This window comes from Cherax quadricarinatus, chromosome 66 (assembly GCF_038502225.1).
Source record: "Cherax quadricarinatus isolate ZL_2023a chromosome 66, ASM3850222v1, whole genome shotgun sequence".
NCBI lineage: Eukaryota > Metazoa > Arthropoda > Malacostraca > Decapoda > Parastacidae > Cherax > Cherax quadricarinatus.
In genome coordinates, this window is record NC_091357.1 from 22,508,105 (window position 1) to 22,524,356 (window position 16,252).

Below are 16,252 nucleotides of genomic sequence, written 5' to 3' on the forward strand. Positions count from 1 at the left end.
CATATGTCACTAGGAATAATGTTAGGTCACTAAGAATAACATTAGGTCACTAGTAATAATATTAGGTCACTAGGAATAATATTAGGTCACTAGGAATAATATTAGGTCACTGGTAATAATATTAGGTCACTAGGAATAACATTAGGCCACTAGGAATAACATTAGGTCACTGGGAATAATATTAGGTCACCGGGAATAATACTAAGTCACTGGAAATAACATTAGGTCACTGGGAACAACATTAGGTCACCGGGAATAGCATTAGGTCACAAGGTTTAGTTAATGGTTTATTGATATGAAGATAGTATGTACTTGAAGTTTTTTTTTTTTTTTTTTTTTTTTTTTTTTTTTTTTTTTTTTTTTTTTTTTTTTTTTTTTTTTTTTTTTTTTTTTTTTTTTTTTTTAACAAGTCGGCCGTCTCCCACCGAGGCAGGGTGACCCAAAAAAGAAAGAAAATCCCCAAAAAGAAAATACTTTCATCATCATTCAACACTTTCACCACACTCGCACATTATCACTGTTTTTGCAGAGGTGCTCAGAATACAACAGTTTAGAAGCATATACGTATAAAGATACACAACATATCCCTCCAAACTGCCAATATCCCAAACCCCTCCTTTAAAGTGCAGGCATTGTACTTCCCATTTCCAGGACTCAAGTCCGACTATATGAAAATAACCGGTTTCCCTGAATCCCTTCACTAAATATTACCCTGCTCACACTCCAACAGATCGTCAGGTCCCAAGTACCATTCGTCTCCATTCACTCCTATCTAACACGCTCACGCACGCTTGCTGGAAGGATATGTACATTTATTATTTTCAGGCACTTGAATAGAGGTGGAATGTGTTCCTGTGATCACAGTTTGTCATGGTTCTGACTTCTGAACCTTGTTGTGTGATGGTCAGTTGAGATAATTGCTGGTTGCTGATCTCCAGATACAGATTTCATATATCATACATGGGCAGATCAGTGAGTCATGTAGGATGTGCAGACTAGAGCTGGGGGGACATCTTTCAGGTCTAAAAGTTTTTGCCTATAATTTTTGCCAATTACTGTACATTTAAAAAAATCTCCAAATCAGAATTCTGAGGCATTAGAAGCACTTGTTATTACTCCAGAAAACTGCAATAACCAAGAGGGCAGCCAAAAGTTGGTAAGTCTTTTCAGGCTTGAAAAGTATAGGGTGTTTTAAAAGGATGGACCCAACCAGTATGACTTCATGATTAACCCGTAAATGGTCCAAACGTATATATACGTTTTTTCAACATTTGACTGTATGTAAAAAAAAGTAGATCTTTTTGTTTTTTTACATTTGAAAATGTGTAAAAAAACTTTAATCTACTTTTTTTTTTGTTATATTTGAAAATATGTAAAAAAAAACGTAGATCTACTTTTGTAGCACTACACATGTGAACGTAGATCTGCTTGGACCGTTTACGGGTTAAATGTTGCCTTAACTCACGCCAGACAGTTGTATGAGGGATTGCAAGTTCTTGGCTGGCACGATGAGTGGACTTGCGATCCCTAATACGACTGTCTGGCGTGTGTATTCTGGCACAACGAGTGGACTTGCCATCCCTCATACTACTGTCTGGCGTGTGTATTCTGGCACAACGAGTGAACTTGCAATCCCTCATACGACTGTCTGGCATGTGTACTTTACTTCTGTATACCTGGATTTACCTGGAGAGGGTTTCGGGGGTCAACGCCCCCGCGGCCCATTCTGAAACCAGGCCTCATGATGGATCAGGGTCTGATCAACCAGGCTGTTACTGCTGGCCGCACGCAAGCTGACGTACGAACCACAGCCTGGTTGGTCAGGTACTGACTTTAGGTGCCTGTCCAGTGCCTTCTTGAAGACAGCCAGGGGTCTGTTGGTAATCCCCCTCATGTATGCTGGGAGGCAATTGAACAGTCTTGGGCCCCGGACACTTATTGTGTTGTCTCTGCTCCAGTCACAGTATTGTCCCTTTGTGTTCCTCTCTAAGATATGATGTTCCACTGATCAAGGTCCCAGGAGCGAAACGTTTTAATATAATAATTTTTTTTTTTTTTTTTTTTTTTTTCAACAAGTCGGCCGTCTCCCACCGAGGCAGGGTGACCCAAAAAAGAAAGAAAATCCCCAAAAAGAAAATACTTTCATCATCATTCAACACTTTCACCACACTCGCACATTATCACTGTTTTTGCAGAGGTGCTCAGAATACAACAGTTTAGAAGCATATACGTATAAAGATACACAACATATCCCTCCAAACTGCCAATATCCCAAACCCCTCCTTTAAAGTGCAGGCATTGTACTTCCCATTTCCAGGACTCAAGTCCGACTATATGAAAATAACCGGTTTCCCTGAATCCCTTCACTAAATATTACCCTGCTCACACTCCAACAGATCGTCAGGTCCCAAGTACCATTCGTCTCCATTCACTCCTATCTAACACGCTCACGCACGCTTGCTGGAAGTCCAAGCCCCTTACCCACAAAACCTCCTTTACCCCCTCTCTCCAACCCTTTCGAGGACGACCCCTACCCCGCCTTCCTTCCCCTATAGATTTATATGCTTTCCATGTCATTCTACTGTGATCCATTCTCTCTAAATGACCAAACCACCTCAACAACCCCTCTTCTGCCCTCTGACTAATACTTTTATTAACTCCACACCTTCTCCTAATTTCCACACTCCGAATTTTCTGCATAATATTTACACCACACATTGCCCTTAAACAGGACATCTCCGCTGCCTCCAACCGTCTCCTCGCTGCTGCATTTACCACCCAAGCTTCACACCCATATAAGAGTGTTGGTACTACTATACTTTCATACATTCCCTTCTTTGCCTCCATAGATAACGTTTTTTGACTCCACATATACCTCAACGCACCACTCACCTTTTTTCCCTCATCAATTCTATGATTAACCTCATCCTTCATAAATCCATCCGCCGACACGTCAACTCCCAAGTATCTGAAAACATTCACTTCTTCCATACTCCTCCTCCCCAATTTGATATCCAATTTTTCTTTATCTAAATCATTTGACACCCTCATCACCTTACTCTTTTCTATGTTCACTTTCAACTTTCTACCTTTACACACATTCCCAAACTCATCCACTAACCTTTGCAATTTTTCTTTAGAATCTCCCATAAGCACAGTATCATCAGCAAAAAGTAACTGTGTCAATTCCCATTTTGAATTTGATTCCCCATAATTTAATCCCACCCCTCTCCCAAACACCCTAGCATTTACTTCCTTTACAACCCCATCTATAAATATATTAAACAACCATGGTGACATTACACATCCCTGTCTAAGACCTACTTTTACCGGGAAGTAGTCTCCCTCTCTTCTACACACCCTAACCTGAGCCTCACTATCCTCATAAAAACTCTTTACAGCATTTAATAACTTACCACCTATTCCATATACTTGCAACATCTGCCACATTGCTCCTCTATCCACTCTATCATATGCCTTTTCTAAATCCATAAATGCAATAAAAAACTTCCCTATCTTTATCTAAATACTGTTCACATATATGCTTCAATGTAAACACCTGATCTACACATCCCCTACCCACTCTAAAACCTCCTTGCTCATCCGCAATCCTACATTCTGTCTTACCTCTAATTCTTTCAATTATAACCCTACCGTACACTTTTCCTGGTATACTCAGTAAGCTTATTCCTCTATAATTTTTACAGTCTCTTTTGTCCCCTTTCCCTTTATATAAAGGGACTATACATGCTCTCTGCCAATCCCTAGGTACCTTCCCCTCTTTCATACATTTATTAAACAAAAGTACCAACCACTCCAACACTATATCCCCCCCTGCTTTTAACATTTCTGTCATGATCCCATCAGTTCCAGCTGCTTTACCCCCTTTCATTTTACGTAATGCCTCACGTACCTCCCCCACACTTACATTCTGCTCTTCTTCACTCCTAAAAGATGGTATACCTCCCTGACCAGTGCATGAAATTACTGCCTCTGTTTCTTCCTTAACATTTAAAAGTTCCTCAAAATATTCTCGCCATCTTCCCAATACCTCCATCTCCCCATCTACTAACTCCCCTACTCTGTTTTTAACTGACAAATCCATATTTTCCCTAGGCTTTCTTAACTTGTTTAACTCACTCCAAAATTTTTTCTTATTTTCATTAAAATTTCTTGACAGTGCCTCTCCCACTCTATCATCTGCTCTCCTTTTGCACTCTCTCACCACTCTCTTTACCTTTCTTTTACTCTCCATATACTCTGCTCTTCTTATAACACTTCTGCTTTGTAAAAACCTCTCATAAGCTACCTTTTTCTCTTTTATCACACCCTTTACTTCATCATTCCACCAATCACTCCTCTTTCCTCCTGCCCCCACCCTCCTATAACCACAAACTTCTGCCCCACATTCTAATACTGCATTTTTAAAACTATTCCAACCCTCTTCAACCCCCCCACTACTCATCTTTGCACTAGCCCACCTTTCTGCCAATAGTCGCTTATATCTCACCCGAACTTCCTCCTCCCTTAGTTTATACACTTTCACCTCCCTCTTACTTGTTGTTGCCACCTTCCTCTTTTCCCATCTACCTCTTACTCTAACTGTAGCTACAACTAAATAATGATCCGATATATCAGTTGCCCCTCTATAAACATGTACATCCTGGAGCCTACCCATCAACCTTTTATCCACCAATACATAATCTAATAAACTACTTTCATTACGTGCTACATCATACCTTGTATATTTATTTATCCTCTTTTTCATAAAATATGTATTACTTATTACCAAATTTCTTTCTACACATAGCTCAATTAAAGGCTCCCCATTTACATTTACCCCTGGCACCCCAAATTTACCTACTACTCCCTCCATAACATTTTTACCCACTTTAGCATTAAAATCCCCAACCACCATTACTCTCACACTTGATTCAAAACTCCCACGCATTCACTCAACATTTCCCAAAATCTCTCTCTCTCCTCTACACTTCTCTCTTCTCCAGGTGCATACACGCTTATTATAACCCACTTTTCACATCCAATCTTTATTTTACTCCACATAATCCTTGAATTAATACATTTATAGTCCCTCTTTTCCTGCCATAGCTTATCCTTCAACATTATTGCTACTCCTTCTTTAGCTCTAACTCTATTTGAAACCCCTGACCTAATCCCATTTATTCCTCTCCACTGAAACTCTCCCACCCCCTTCAGCTTTGTTTCACTTAAAGCCAGGACATCCAGCTTCTTCTCATTCATAACATCCACAATCATCTCTTTCTTATCATCTGCACAACATCCACGCACATTCAGACTTCCCACTTTGACAATTTTCTTCTTCTTATTCTTTTTAGTAATCTTTACAGGAAAAGGGGTTACTAGCCCATTGTTCCCGGCATTTTAGTTGACTTTTACAACACGCATGGCTTACGGAGGAAAGATTCTTATTCCACTTCCCCATGGATATAAAAGGAAAATTAATAAGACCAAGAACTATTAAGATAAAATCAAAGAAAACTCAGATGAGTGTGTATAAATAAATGTGTACATGTATGTGTAGTGTGACCTAAGTGTAATTAGAAGTAGCAAGACATGCCTGTAATCTTGCATATTTATGAGACAGACAAAAGACATCAGCAATCCTACCATCATGTAAAACAATCACAGGCTTCGTTTTACACTCACTTTATTTATCTTTATTTATTACAAGTACAAGTACAAGGTATACAGTCCTCGCTGACATTAATGACATACTACTACATAGAAAGCCGCCTGTTATGCAGAGCCGCTTCAGTTACGTCACTACTGCATGACCAGTGAATAATGTTTAACAATGAGAGCGTTTAAGGGCCATAAACCGAACAGGAGAATACTTCTCAACTTTATTAATGATAAAATAAATAATCATAGTAATACTGAGGAAACAAACTCAGATATCACTCTGAGTACAGGCAACAGATCCTTCATTTATTCACCTTCAATAAGGCAAAAAAAAAAAAAATGAAAAATAAAGAAAACATTGCAATATCAGAGAAACACTAGTTCCGATTTGACCTTGAGTACAGGTAACATCTCAGTGAATCTGATCTTACATTTCCTTGCCTTCAGTCCTGCAAAATCATCGGGAGTTTACCTGGAGTTTACCAGGAGAGAGTTCCGGGGGTCAACGCCCCCGAGGCCCGGTCTGTGACCAGGCCTCCTGGTGGATCAGCACCTGATCAACCAGGCTGTTATTGCTGGCTGCACGCAATCCAACGTACGAGCCACAACCCGGTTGGTCAGGTACCGACTTTAGGTGCTTGTCCAGTGCCTGCTTGAAGACAGCCAGGGGTCTATTGGTAATCCCCCTTATGTATGCTGGGAGGCAGTTGAACAGTCTCGGGCCCCTGACACTTATTGTGTTGTCTCTTAACGTGCTAGTGACACCCCTGCTTTTCATTGGGGGGATGTTGCATCGTCTGCCGAGTCTTTTGCTTTCGTTGTGAGTGATTTTCGTGTGCAAGTTCGGTACTAGTCCCTCTAGGATTTTCCAGGTGTATATAATCATGCATCTCTCCTGCCTGCGTTCCAGGGAGTACAGGCTCAGGAACTTCAAGCGCTCCCAGTAATTGAGGTGTTTTATCTCCGTTATGTGTGCCGTGAAGGTTCTCTGTACATTTTCTAGGTCAACAATTTCACCTGCCTTGGAAGGTGCTGTTAGTGTGCAGCAATATTCCAGTCTAGATAGAACAAGCAACCTGAAGACTGTCATCATGGGGTTGGCATCCCTAGTTTTGAAGGTTCTCATTATCCATCCTGTCATTTTTCTAGCAGATGCGATTAATACACTGTTATGGTCCTTGAAGGTGAGATCCTCGGACATGATCACTCCCAAGTCTTCACATTATCAGGTCTGTCACATTATCAAAATATTAAGTGGGTCATACACCAACATGAGAGCGCACGTAGATTATTCATTACCTTCGCAACTTGCCATAATTGTGACCAGGTCTACCTGGAGTTCATTATCTCAGTAACTAGTTCATCTATCATAACTTTGGGGTCTAGTCCCTGGACCCATTATGTATCTCTAATCTTTTGACTACCGCCCACAGGATGGGTATGGGGTGCATAATAAACATATTAAACTAAAAACTAAACATCATCAAAATCAATTATTTTTCCCTATATAGGCCTATCTTTACTCTAATCATATAAGGATATATAGAAATGAAGGATTCTTCTCTTATGTTGCTGTAGCACTGTTTTGGGCATTAGTGTCACCTTCTTTAGAGGCTCTATGGTGTCAGCCCTTTATGGTGTCACCCGGGGTGTCCCCATCCCCCTTACGACATCACTGTCTGTAGTTATTGATAAAATCTTGGATGGTATGAGACTTGTAGGTGACAGATGGATGGCTCCGGTATCACGTCGTGCAGTATTATTCAGGGTTCCCTCAGCAAACTTAAACCAGTTTTCTATTTTCTGAGGCATTAATTGTATAATTCTCTAAAACCATGTAAATTATATCGTTTTCCTTTATATATTATTATAAAAAAACTTTCCTTTATGTAAAAACTCACATATATTGAGCATATATAATGCAGGTTTGATGCAATGCTTATTACATAACAAAATATATATTTTAAAAGTTCAATTAAGTGTTTAATTCTTATGTACAAAACAACCAAACAATTTGAGAAAACCTTCCTTAATACGTTGTTTAAGAGGAAGTCCTCTGGTATAACCTCTAACTACATCACCGTAAGAAACATATCTCTCGGGAGAAATTTTATGCCGTTGTTTTGTAAAATTTATTACCTTCAGTTTCTTTAACACTGGGAGTCCAATGATTATAGGATGCATAAATTTTTTTACAACTTCAAAATCAACATTTATTATCTCTGAATCTATTTTTAATTTAACATTTAGAGCTAAATGTGTAACCGTTGACACACCATATACAGTGGACCCCCGCATAGCGAACGCCTTGCATAGCGAACATTCCGCATAGCGAACGCTTTGTCCGCTAAAATTTTGCCCCGCATAGTAGACAAAAACCCGCTCAGCGAACTTCGTTCGAGACGCGTCCAATGTGGGCCCTCAGCCAGCCTCACATGTGCCGCCCGTCCCATTGTTTACCAGCTAGCCTCCGCGGTAACATTCAAGCATACACTCGGAATATTTCGTATTATTACAGTGTTTTCGGTGCTGTTTGTGGAAAATAAGTGACCATGGGCCCCAAGAAAGCTTCTAGTGCCAACCCTACACCTCAAAGGGTAAGAATACCCATTGAAATTAAGAAAGAAATCATTGATAAGTATGAAAGTGGAGTACGTATCACCGACCTGGTCAGGTTGTACAAGAAACCAAAATCAACCATCGCTTCTATTGTGGGCAAGAAAACGGCAATCAAGGAAGCTGTTGTTGCCAAAGGTTTAACTGTGTTTTCGAAACAAAGATCGCAAGTGATGGAAGATGTTGAGAGACTCTTATTGGTGTGGATAAATGAAAAACAGCTAGCAGGAGATAGCGTCTCTCAAGCGATCATATGTGAAAAGGCTAGGAAGTTGCATGACGATTTAATTAAAAAAATGCCTGCAACTAGTGATGATGTGAGTGAATTTAAGGCCAGCAAAGGTTGGTTTGAGAGATTTAAGAAGCGTAGTGGCATCCATAGTGTGATACGGCATGGTGAGGCTGCCAGTTCGGACCACAAAGCGGCTGAAAAATATGTGCATGAATTCAAGGAGTACATAGAAACTGAAGGACTGGAACCTGAACAAGTGTTTAATTGTGATGAAACAGGCCTGTTCTGGAAGAAAATGCCAAGCAGGACCTACATTACTCAGGAGGAAAAGGCACTCCCAGGACATAAGCCTATGAAAGACAGGCTTACTCTTCTCATGTGTGCCAATGCTACTGGTGATTGCAAAGTTAAGCCTTTATTAGTGTATCACTCTGAAACTCCCAGAGCGTTCAGGCAAAAGAATGTCCTCAAGGATAATTTGTGTGTGCTGTGGAGGGCAAACAGTAAGGCATGGGTCACTAGGGAATTTTTCTATAACTGGTTACACCATGCATTTGCCCCCAATGTGAAAGATTACCTAACTGAAAAGAAATTAGACCTTAAGTGCCTCCTGGTGTTAGACAATGCCCCTGGTCATCCTACAGACGTGGCAGAGCGACTTTATGGGGACATGAGCTTCATTAAGGTGAAGTTTTTGCCTCCTAATACCACTCCTCTCCTGCAGCCCATGGACCAGCAGGTCATTTCCAACTTCAAGAAACTGTACACAAAAGCTCTGTTTCAAAAGTGCTTTGAAGTGACCACAGACACTGGATTGACTCTAAAAGAGTTTTGTAAGGATCACTTTAATATCCTCAGTTGTGTAAACCTTATAGGTAAGGCTTGGGAGGGAGTGACTAAGAGAACCTTGAACTCTGCTTGGAAGAAACTGTGGCCAGAATGTGTAGACAAAAGGGATTTTGAAGGGTTTGAGGCTAACCCTGAGAGGAGTAGTATACCAGTTGAGGAATCAATTGTGGAATTGGGGAAGTCCTTGGGGTTGGAGGTTAGTGGGGAGGATGTGGAAGAGTTGGTGGAGGAGGACAATGAAGAACTAACCACTGATGAGCTGATAGATCAACTTCAAGAGCAAGAGGCCAGACCTGGGGAAACTGGTTCAGAGGAGGGGAGAGAGAAATTGAAGGAATTGCCTACTTCAAAGATTAAGGAAATGTGTGCAAAATGGCTTGAAGTGCAAACCTTTTTTGATGAAAATCACCCTCACACAGCTATTGCAAGCCGTGCTGGTGACTATTACAATGACACTGTTGTGAAACACTTTAGGAAAGTCATAAAGGAACGAGAGGTACAGGCCACTATGGACAGATATGTTGTGCGAAAGAAGTCCAGTGACTCTGAAGCTGGTCCTAGTGGCATTAAAAGAAGAAGGGAAGTAACCCCAGAAAAGGACTTGCTACCTCAAGTCCTAATGGAAGGGGATTCCCCTTCTAAACACTAACACTCTCTCTCCCCTCCTCCCATCCCATCAATCATCACCAGATCTTCAATAAAAGTAAGTGTCATGTAATTGTGCATGCCTTTTTCAGTTTGTGTGTACTAAAATTAACATTTTTTTGTGGTAAAAAAATTTTTTTTCATACTTTTGGGTGTCTTGCACGGATTAATTTTATTTCCATTATTTCTTATGGGGAAAATTAATTCGCATAGCGAACATTTCGCATAACGACCAGCCCTCTTGCACGGATTAAGTTCGCTATGCGGGGGTCCACTGTACAGTATTTATGGATAATGGACGTCGTAGTTTAGTTAATTTTAGGCCGAATTTGCGGGCCACTTCCTCTGTTATGATTGACATAGGACTTCCTGTATCCAAATGGCATATTGCAGCTTGGCCTTCGATCTCCAGCTCTTGGAACATGTGCCGAGGAGTAAATGTCTTGAATAATAGCTTACGAGCTACAAGCTGAGGCTCATCATACATAAATTCGAGGGAACATTGATGGCCAACCAAGAAGTCCATGCCTAGAAGACCAAAATTCAAATTACCATCTATTATGTTAACAGGGAGGTCTATTCCATATCCTTGAAAGCGTAAAACAATCCTACAGGTTTCAATTGTCCCGTAACTCTTTTTGTTCTTGATTTCGCAACCATTCAGAAATGATCTTGAGACTAAAGAGTTTGGAGAACCGGTATCGATAATAAAATATACATCTTGGGTACCACTCCTTGCAGTGAAGCCAACATAATTTGCCCACTGGTAATCCAACTTTATGATCCGCATTTTGGTGGATGTCTTCGAAGATCCGATGAATACTTAAGTATTATCACTGGAAGTACAACCTTTGCACATCCAAGATGAGAGATGTGAGGTCCTCACCAGAGACTGCTTGCTTAAAAATAGTTACCCTAGATCCGACGAATACTTAAGTATTATCGCTGGAAGCTCAACCTTTGTATATCCAAGATGAGAGATGTGAGGTTCTCGCCAGAGACTGTTCACTTAAAAATAGTTACCATAGAGTCCTATAAATTACTGAAGTAATATAGTCTTCTTAGAAACATATTAGTTGTGGTAGAATATTGTAAGTTACTGAATTAATAACGAGTAGTCTTCTTAGGTATTAGTTATCTGTATTGTACAGCATTGTACGTATAGTGTAAAATAATGTCTAACATTGTAGTACTTGTGTGGTATATTATGTAATGTGTTGGATTATGTAGTGTATGGTGTAGTCTTGTTTAGTGTAGTGTTGTATAGTGTAGTGTAGTGTTTAGTGTTGTGTAGTGTAGTGTTGTTTAGTGTAGTGTTGTTTAGTGTAGTGTAGTGTTTAGTGTTGTTTAGTGTAGTGTAGTGTTTAGTGTAGTGTTGTTTAGTGTAGTGTTGTTTAGTGTAGTGTTGTTTAGTGTAGTGTTGTTTAGTGTAGTGTAGTGTTTAGTGTAGTGTTGTTTAGTGTAGTGTAGTGTTTAGTGTAGTGTTGTTTAGTGTAGTGTTGTTTAGTGTAGTGTAGTGTTTAGTGTAGTGTTGTTTAGTGTAGTGTTGTTTAGTGTAGTGTAGAGTTTAGTGTAGTGTTGTTTAGTGTAGTGTTGTTTAGTGTAGTGTAGTGTTTAGTGTAGTGTTGTTTAGTGTAGTGTAGTGTTTAGTGTAGTGTTGTTTAGTGTAGTGTAGTGTTTAGTGTAGTGTTGTTTAGTGTAGTGTAGTGTTGTTTAGTGTAGTGTTGTTTAGTGTAGTGTAGTGTTGTTTAGTGTAGTGTAGTGTTGTTTAGTGTAGTGTAGTGTTGTTTAGTGTAGGGTAGTGTTTAGTGTAGTGTTGTTTAGTGTAGTGTAGTGTTTAGTGTAGTGTTGTTTAGTGTAGTGTTGCTTAGTGTAGTGTTGTTTAGTGTAGTGTAGTGTTGTTTAGTGTAGTGTTGTTTAGTGTAGTGTTGTTTAGTGTAGTGTAGTGTTTAGTGTAGTGTTGTTTAGTGTAGTGTAGTGTTTAGTGTAGTGTTGTTTAGTGTAGTGTTGTGTAGTGTAGTGTTGTGTAGTGTAGTGTTGTTTAGTGTAGTGTTGTTTAGTGTAGTGTAGTGTTGTTTAGTGTAGTGTAGTGTTGTTTAGTGTAGTGTAGTGTTTAGTGTAGTGTTGTTTAGTGTAGTGTTATGTTTAGTGTAGTGTTGTTTAGTGTTGTTTAGTGTAGTGTTGTTTAGTGTAGTGTAGTGTTTAGTGTAGTGTTTTTTAGTGTAGTGTAGTGTTTAGTGTAGTGTTGTTTAGTGTAGTGTTGTTTAGTGTAGTGTAGTGTTTAGTGTAGTGTTGTTTAGTGTAGTGTAGTGTTGTTTAGTGTAGTGTAGTGTTGTTTAGTGTAGTGTAGTGTTGTTTAGTGTAGTGTAGTGTTGTTTAGTGTAGTGTAGTGTTGTTTAGTGTAGTGTAGTGTTGTTTAGTGTAGTGTAGTGTTGTTTAGTGTAGTGTTGTTTAGTGTAGTGTAGTGTTGTTTAGTGTAGTGTAGTGTTGTTTAGTGTAGTGTAGTGTTGTTTAGTGTAGTGTAGTGTTGTTTAGTGTAGTGTAGTGTTGTTTAGTGTAGGGTAGTGTTTAGTGTAGTGTTGTTTAGTGTAGTGTAGTGTTTAGTGTAGTGTTGCTTAGTGTAGTGTTGTTTAGTGTAGTGTAGTGTTTAGTGTAGTGTTGTTTAGTGTAGTGTTGTTTAGTGTAGTGTTGTTTAGTGTAGTGTTGTTTAGTGTAGTGTAGTGTTTAGTGTAGTGTTGTTTAGTGTAGTGTTGTTTAGTGTAGTGTAGTGTTTAGTGTAGTGTTGTTTAGTGTAGTGTAGTGTTTAGTGTAGTGTTGTTTAGTGTAGTGTTATGTTTAGTGTAGTGTTATGTTTAGTGTAGTGTTGTTTAGTGTAGTGTTGTTTAGTGTAGTGTTGTTTAGTGTAGTGTAGTGTTTAGTGTAGTGTTTTTTAGTGTAGTGTAGTGTTTAGTGTAGTGTTGTTTAGTGTAGTGTTGTTTAGTGTAGTGTTGTTTAGTGTAGTGTTGTTTAGTGTAGTGTAGTGTTTAGTGTAGTGTTGTTTAGTGTAGTGTAGTGTTGTTTAGTGTAGTGTTGTTTAGTGTAGTGTTGTTTAGTGTAGTGTTTAGTGTAGTGTTGTTTAGTGTAGTGTAGTGTTGTTTAGTGTAGTGTTTAGTGTAGTGTTTAGTGTAGTGTAGTGTTTAGTGTAGTGTAGTGTTTAGTGTAGTGTTGTTTAGTGTAGTGTTTAGTGTAGTGTTTAGTGTAGTGTTGTTTAGTGTAGTGTTTAGTGTAGTGTTGTTTAGTGTAGTGTAGTGTTGTTTAGTGTAGTGTTGTTTAGTGTAGTGTTGTTTAGTGTAGTGTAGTGTTGTTTAGTGTAGTGTAGTGCTGTTTAGTGTAGTGTAGTGTTGTTTAGTGTAGTGTAGTGCTGTTTAGTGTAGTGTAGTGTTGTTTAGTGTAGTGTAGTGCTGTTTAGTGTAGTGTAGTGTTGTTTAATGTAGTGTTATGTTTAGTGTAGTGTAGTGTTGTTTAGTGTAGTGTAGTGTTGTTTAGTGTAGTGTTGTTTAGTGTAGTGTTGTTTAGTGTAGTGTTATGTTTAGTGTAGTGTAGTGTTGTTTAGTGTAGTGTAGTGTTGTTTAGTGTAGTGTTATGTTTAGTGTAGTGTAGTGTTGTTTAGTGTAGTGTAGTGTTGTTTAGTGTAGTGTAGTGTTGTTTAGTGTAGTGTAGTGTTGTTTAGTGTAGTGTTATGTTTAGTGTAGTGTAGTGTTGTTTAGTGTAGTGTAGTGTTGTTTAGTGTAGTGTAGTGTTGTTTAGTGTAGTGTAGTGTTGTTTAGTGTAGTGTTATGTTTAGTGTAGTGTAGTGTTGTTTAGTGTAGTGTAGTGTTGTTTAGTGTAGTGTAGTGTTGTTTAGTGTAGTGTTGTTTAGTGTAGTGTTGTTTAGTGTAGTGTTATGTTTAGTGTAGTGTTGTTTAGTGTAGTGTAGTGTTGTTTAGTGTTGTTTACTGTAGTGTTGTTTAGTGTAGTGTAGTGTTTAGTGTAGTGTTGTTTAGTGTAGTGTAGTGTTGTTTAGTGTAGTGTTGTTTAGTGTAGTGTAGTGTTGTTTAGTGTAGTGTTGTGTAGTGTAGTGTTTAGTGTAGTGTTGTGTAGTGTTGTTTAGTGTAGTGTTGTTTAGTGTAGTGTAGTGTTTAGTGTAGTGTTGTTTAGTGTAGTGTTGTTTAGTGTAGTGTTGTTTAGTGTTATTTAGTGTAGTGTTGTTTAGTGTAGTGTTGTTTAGTGTAGTGTAGTGTTGTTTAGTGTAGTGTTGTTTAGTGTAGTGTTTAGTGTAGTGTTGTTTAGTGTAGTGTAGTCTTTAGTGTAGTGTTGTTTAGTGTAGTGTAGTGTTGTTTAGTGTAGTGTTGTTTAGTGTAGTGTAGTGTTTAGTGTAGTGTAGTGTTTAGTGTAGTGTTGTTTAGTGTAGTGTAGTGTTGTTTAGTGTAGTGTTGTTTAGTGTAGTGTTGTTTAGTGTAGTGTTTAGTGTAGTGTTGTTTAGTGTAGTGTAGTGTTGTTTAGTGTAGTGTTGTTTAGTGTAGTGTTTAGTGTAGTGTAGTGTTTAGTGTAGTGTTGTTTAGTGTAGTGTTGTTTAGTGTAGTGTAGTGTTTAGTGTAGTGTTGTTTAGTGTAGTGTTTAGTGTAGTGTAGTGTTTAGTGTAGTGTTGTTTAGTGTAGTGTTGTTTAGTGTAGTGTTGTTTAGTGTAGTGTAGTGTTTAGTGTAGTGTTGTTTAGTGTAGTGTTGTTTAGTGTAGTGTTGTTTAGTGTAGTGTTGTTTAGTGTAGTGTAGTGTTTAGTGTAGTGTTGTTTAGTGTAGTGTTGTTTAGTGTAGTGTTGTTTAGTGTAGTGTTGTTTAGTGTAGTGTTGTTTAGTGTAGTGTAGTGTTTAGTGTAGTGTTGTTTAGTGTAGTGTTGTTTAGTGTAGTGTTGTTTAGTGTAGTGTTGTTTAGTGTAGTGCTGTTTAGTGTAGTGTTGTTTAGTGTAGTGTTGTTTAGTGTAGTGTTTAGTGTAGTGTTGTTTAGATTAGTGTTGTTTAGTGTAGTGTAGTGTTGTTTAATGTAGTGTTGTTTAGTGTAGTGTTGTTTAATGTAGTGTTGTTTAGTGTAGTGCTGTTTAGTGTAGTGTTGTTTAGTGTAGTGTTGTTTAATGTAGTGTTGTTTAGTGTAGTGCTGTTTAATGTAGTGTAGTGTTGTTTAGTGTAGTGTTGTTTAGTGTAGTGTTGTTTAGTGTAGTGTTGTTTAGTGTAGTGTAGTGTTGTTTAATGTAGTGTTGTTTAGTGTAGTGTTGTTTAGTGTAGTGTTGTTTAATGTAGTGTTGTTTAGTGTAGTGCTGTTTAGTGTAGTGTTGTTTAATGTAGTGTAGTGTTGTTTAGTGTAGTGTTGTTTAATGTAGTGTAGTGTTGTTTAGTGTAGTGTTGTTTAGTGTAGTGTTGTTTAATGTAGTGTAGTGTTGTTTAGTGTAGTGTTGTTTAGTGTAGTGTTGTTTAGTGTAGTGTTGTTTAGTGTAGTGTAGTGTTTAGTGTAGTGTTGTTTAGTGTAGTGTAGTGTTGTTTAGTGTAGTGTAGTGTTTAGTGTAGTGTTGTTTAGTGTAGTGTAGTGTTGTTTAGTGTAGTGTAGTGTTGTTTAGTGTAGTGTAGTGTTTAGTGTAGTGTTGTTTAGTGTAGTGTTGTTTAGTGTAGTGTTGTTTAGTGTAGTGTTTAGTGTAGTGTAGTGTTGTTTAGTGTAGTGTTGTTTAGTGTAGTGTAGTGTTTAGTGTAGTGTTGTTTAGTGTAGTGTAGTGTTTAGTGTAGTGTTGTTTAGTGTAGTGTTGTTTAGTGTAGTGTAGTGTTTAGTGTAGTGTTGTTTAGTGTAGTGTTGTTTAGTGTAGTGTTGTTTAGTGTAGTGTTTAGTGTAGTGTTGTTTAGTGTAGTGTAGTGTTGTTTAGTGTAGTGTTTAGTGTAGTGTAGTGTTTAGTGTAGTGTTGTTTAGTGTAGTGTAGTGTTGTTTAGTGTAGTGTTTAGTGTAGTGTTGTTTAGTGTAGTGTTTAGTGTAGTGTAGTGTTTAGTGTAGTGTTGTTTAGTGTAGTGTAGTGTTGTTTAGTGTAGTGTTGTTTAGTGTTGTTTAGTGTAGTGTTGTTTAGTGTAGTGTTGTTTAGTGTAGTGTATAACATCAACTCTTGTATCAGTCTTATTACATCTTCTTTAGACTACTGTTTTTTTTTTTTTCAACAAGTCGGCTGTCTCCCACCGAGGCAGGGTGACCCAAAAAAGA

The 16,252-nt window shown here is 38.4% G+C and overlaps 2 protein-coding genes across 4 annotated transcripts in view; both read left to right on the forward strand.

Moving 5' to 3' along the window:
* cnk (connector enhancer of ksr) overlaps positions 1 to 16,252 on the forward strand; it is a 73,372-nt gene that overhangs the window by 41,868 nt on the left and 15,252 nt on the right. The gene's annotated exons all lie outside the window — the stretch shown is intronic.
* The window catches only part of LOC138854674 (piggyBac transposable element-derived protein 2-like), a 185,706-nt gene continuing 174,064 nt past the window's right edge, over positions 4,611 to 16,252 (forward strand). The window contains exon 1 of the mRNA XM_070099249.1: positions 4,611 to 5,655. The gene's annotated coding sequence lies outside the window, so the exon portion shown is untranslated. The remainder of the gene's footprint in view (positions 5,656 to 16,252) is intronic.